Here is a 5,000-nt window from a genome sequence, read left to right as displayed (position 1 = left end):
CGTCGTCGGATATCTGTCGGGAAATACCGCTCCATGGAACTGTTTATTTCATCCATCCACTGCACCTGCTGTTCTGACATCAGCATCCGAGAATAGTGTCCCGTACTGGGACATGGTCTGGCATATCCCGCTCTCTGGAACTCTGTATTCATCCATGCGTTACACCTGCTGTTCTGACATCAGCATCCGAGAATAGTGTGCCGTTATGGGACATGGTCTGGGATCTCCTGCTCTATGGAACTGTTTACTTCATCCATCCACTGCACCTGCTGTTCTGCCATCAGTGTCCGACAATAGCGCTTCATCATCGGATAACTGCCGTGAGATACCGCTCTCTGGAACTGTTTCTTTCATCCATCCACCGCACCTGCTGTTCTGCCATCAGTGTCCGACAACAGCGCTTCTTCATCGGATATCAGCCGGGATCTCACGCTCTCTGGAACTGTTTATTTCATCCATCCACCGCACCTGCTGTTCTGACATCAGCATCCGAGAATAGTGGCCCGTACTGGGACATGGTCTGGGATCTCCCGCTCCATGGAACTGTGTTCTGTTTATTTCCTTCATCCACTGCACCTGCTGTTCTGACATCAGCATCCGAGAATAGTGTCCCGTACTGGGACATGGTCTGGGATATCCCGCTCTCTGGAACTATGTTCTGATTATTTCCTTCATCCACTGCACCTGCAGTTCTGACATCAGCATCCGAGAATAGTGTCCCGTACTGGGACATGGTCAGGGATCTCCCACTGTCTGGAACTGTGTATTCATCCATCCGCTGCACCTGCTGTTCTGCCATCAGTGTCCGTGAACAGTGTCCCGTACTGGGACATGGTCTCGCATATCCCGCTCTCTGGAACTATGTTCTGATTATTTCCTTCATCCACTGCACCTGCTGTTCTGCCATCAGTGTCCGACAACAGCGCTTCATCATCGGATAACTGCCGTGAGATACCGCTCTCTGGAACTGTTTCTTTCATCCATCCACCGCACCTGCTGTTCTGCCATCAGTGTCCGACAACAGCGCTTCTTCATCGGATATCAGCCGGGATCTCACGCTCTCTGGAACTGTTTATTTCATCCATCCAGTGCACCTGCCGTTCTGCCATCAGTGTCCGAGAACAGTGCTTCTTCATCGGATATCAGCCGGGATCTCACGCTCTCTGGAACTGTTTCTTTCATCCATCCACCGCACCTGCTGTTCTGCCATCAGTGTCCGACAACAGCGCTTCATCATCGGATATCTGCCGTGAAATACCGCTCTCTGGAACTGTTTCTTTCATCCATCCACCGCACCTGCTGTTCTGCCATCAGTGTCCGACAATAGCGCTTCTTCATCGGATATCAGCCGGGATCTCACGCTCTCTGGAACTGTTTATTTCATCCATCCAGTGCACCTGCCGTTCTGCCATCAGTGTCCGAGAACAGTGCTTCTTCATCGGATATCAGCCGGGATCTCACGCTCTCTGGAACTGTTTCTTTCATCCATCCACCGCACCTGCTGTTCTGCCATCAGTGTCCGACAACAGCGCTTCATCATCGGATAACTGCCGTGAAATACCGCTCTCTGGAACTGTTTATTTCATCCACCGCACCTGCTGTTCTGCCATCAGTGTCCGACAACAGCGCTTCATCATCGGATAACTGCCGTGAAATACCGCTCTCTGGAACTGTTTATTTCATCCACCGCACCTGCTGTTCTGCCATCAGTGTCCGACAACAGCGCTTCATCATCGGATAGCTGCCGTGAAATACCGCTCTCTGGATCTGCTCTGTTCTGGCAGGTAATCAGGGAGATTTTAAGTAGATGAGTGTCCGGGAATAGTGCACTGCACTCGGGCAGGTCACGCCGCGTAACCCGCCCCGTATCCCGGTTCCCGAACCCGCTTTTCCGCCCAAAGTTGTCCGAAGATGCTTAGGCCCAGCTGGGGAACGCTCCCCACGAAGCCCGGGTCTCAGCCCTGGAGCCCTGTGTTTCCGAAAACCAGGTTTCTGAAATCTGCGACCTGGTGGCCCAGTGATGTCAGCTGGAACTTTTTTTTTCCGGTCCGCTCAAAATTCTCCAGGGGATTTTAGGGCTTTGCGCCACATATTCCGACTTTTACTTAGTTTCTGACGGAGCCAAAAAAGTCCGGGTTTTTTTGCCCTCCTTATCGTCCCGACTGGAAACTTTAACTTTTTTTTTAAGTCAGAAAATTAAAGTCTTTTTCATCCAGGAGACCGACCCTTCCTTCAAAGCGTCCCAAGTGGTCCTCCGTCATCGGATATCTGTCGGGAAATACCGCTCCATGGAACTGTTTATTTCATCCATCCGCTGCACCTGCTGTTCTGCCATCAGTGTCCGACAATAGCGCTTCTTCATCGGATATCAGCCGGGATCTCACGCTCTCTGGAACTGTGTATTAGTCCATCCGCTGCACCTGCTGTTCTGACATCAGCATCCGAGAATAGTGCGCCGTTCTGGGACATGGTCTGGGATCTCCCGCTGTCTGGAACTGTGTGTTCATCCATACGTTACACCTGCTGTTCTGACATCAGCATCCGAGAATGGTGTGCCGTTCTGGGACATGGTCTGGGATCTCCCGCTGTCTGGAACTGTGTGTTCATCCATCCACTGCACCTGCTGTTCTGACATCAGCATCCGAGAATAGTGGGCCGTTCTGGGACATGGTCTGGGATATCACGCTGTCTGGAACTGTGTGTTCATCCGTCCACTGCACCTGCTGTTCTGCCATCAGCATCCGAGAATAGTGCCCCGTACTGGGACATCAGCCAGGACGCACCGCCGTCATCTCGTTCGTTCGCTCAGTCATCCATCCACGAAAGCTACCGATCAGCCACAGTGCCCGGAATGATGCCTCCTGCCGGGGTAGCGTCCGCTTGCTCCCCGACAGCCAGTTCTGCATGAGGCTCCGGTTCTTCCACCCCCGCCACTGTCCGAGGGTGTCCGAAAATACTGAGGTCTGAGTCGGATCCGAACCGCACAAACGCCGGTCTTCACGACTGGAGGCCTATGTTTCTAAAAACCGGGTTTCAGGAATCTGCGACCTGGTGGCCCAGTGATGTCGGCTGGAACTTTTTTTTTCCGGTCCGCTCAAAATTCTCCAGGCATTTTCTGAGCTTTCCTTCACATAGTCCGACTTTTACTTAGTTTCTGACGGAGCCAAAAAAGTCCGGGTTTTTTTGCCCTCCTTATCGTCCCGACTGGAAACTTTAACTCCGTATTTTAAGTCAGAAAATTAAAGTTCTTTTCATCCAGGAGACCGACCCTTCCTTCAAAGTGTCCCATGCAGTGCTTCGTCATCGGACATCGGCCGGGATCTCCCGCTCTCTGGAACTGTGTATTCATCCATGCGGTACACCTGCTGTTCTGCCATCACTGTCCGGGAATAGTGTGTCTTTCTGGGACTTGGTCTGGGTTCTTCCGCTCTCTGGAGCTCTTTATTCATCCATGCGGTACACCTGCTGGTCTGCCATCACTGTCCGGGAATAGTGTGTCGTTCTGGGACTTGGTCTGGGTTCTGCCGCTCTCTGGAGCTCTTTATTCATCCATGCGGTACACCTGCTGTTCTGCCATCACTGTCCGGGAATAGTGTGTCGTTCTGGGACTTGGTCTGGGTTCTGCCGCTCTCTGGAGCTCTTTATTCATCCATGCGGTACACCTGCTGGTCTGCCATCACTGTCCGGGAATAGTGTGTCGTTCTGGGACTTGGTCTGGGTTCTGCCGCTCTCTGGAGCTCTTTATTCATCCATGCGGTACACCTGCTGTTCTGCCATCACTGTCCGGGAATAGTGTGTCGTTCTGGGACTTGGTCTGGGTTCTGCCGCTCTCTGGAGCTCTTTATTCATCCATGCGGTACACCTGCTGTTCTGCCATCACTGTCCGGGAACAGTGTGCCGTTCTGGGTCATGGTCTGGGATATCACGCTCTCTGGAACTCTTTATTCATCCATGCGGTACACCTGCTGGTCTGCCATCACTGTCCGGGAATAGTGTGTCGTTCTGGGACTTGGTCTGGTCTCTGCCGCTCTCTGGAACTCTTTATTCATCCATGCGGTACACCTGCTGTTCTGCCATCACTGTCCGGGAACAGTGTGCCGTTCTGGGTCATGGTCTGGGATATCACGCTCTCTGGAGCTCTTTATTCATCCATGCGGTACACCTGCTGTTCTGCCATCACTGTCCGGGAATAGTGTGTCGTTCTGGGACTTGGTCTGGGTTCTGCCGCTCTCTGGAGCTCTTTATTCATCCATGCGGTACACCTGCTGGTCTGCCATCACTGTCCGGGAACAGTGTGCCGTTCTGGGACTTGGTCTGGTCTCTGCCGCTCTCTGGAGCTGTTATTTTCCTCCATGCGGTACACCCACTGCTCTGCCATCACTGTCCGAAAATAGTGCTCCGAAATCGGGTAAGTCGCGCGGGGGGCCACCCCTGTATCTCGGCTCCAGGAGCGTCTTTCCGCCCGGGGCCTGGCCCACTATGCTTAGGTCCAGCTGGGGAACGCTCCCCCCGAAGCTCGGGGCCCTGTCCTGGAGATCTCTGTTTCCGAAAACCAGGTTTCTGAAATCTGCGACCTGGTGGCCCAGTGATGTGAGCTAAAAAAAAATTTATCGAAGCGATCTAAAAAAGCCCAGGCATTTTCTGGGCTTTCCTTCACATATTCCGACTTTTACTTAGTTTCTGACGGAGCCAAAAAAGTCCGGGTTTTTTTCGCTCCACATAGTCCCGACTGGAAACTTTAACTTTTTTTTTTTTCCATTATTTCACCCGCGGAGGTCCGCAAACACCTCCAGGGGCCCACAACGGCCGAATTAAGCCAGGAAAAAGACACCAGAACCCGGATCTCTCTACCAGACACCCCCAGAGCCCGGAACACGGACCCAAACACCTCCAGAGGCCCACAACGGCCGAATTGGACCCGGAAAAAGACGCCAGAACCCGGACCCGGTCCCGGATCACCCCGGTACACCCGCGGAGGTCCGCAAACACCTCCAGAGGCC

This window comes from Gasterosteus aculeatus, unplaced genomic scaffold (assembly GCF_964276395.1).
Source record: "Gasterosteus aculeatus unplaced genomic scaffold, fGasAcu3.hap1.1 HAP1_SCAFFOLD_25, whole genome shotgun sequence".
NCBI lineage: Eukaryota > Metazoa > Chordata > Actinopteri > Perciformes > Gasterosteidae > Gasterosteus > Gasterosteus aculeatus.
This window is presented reverse-complemented; position numbering follows the sequence as displayed.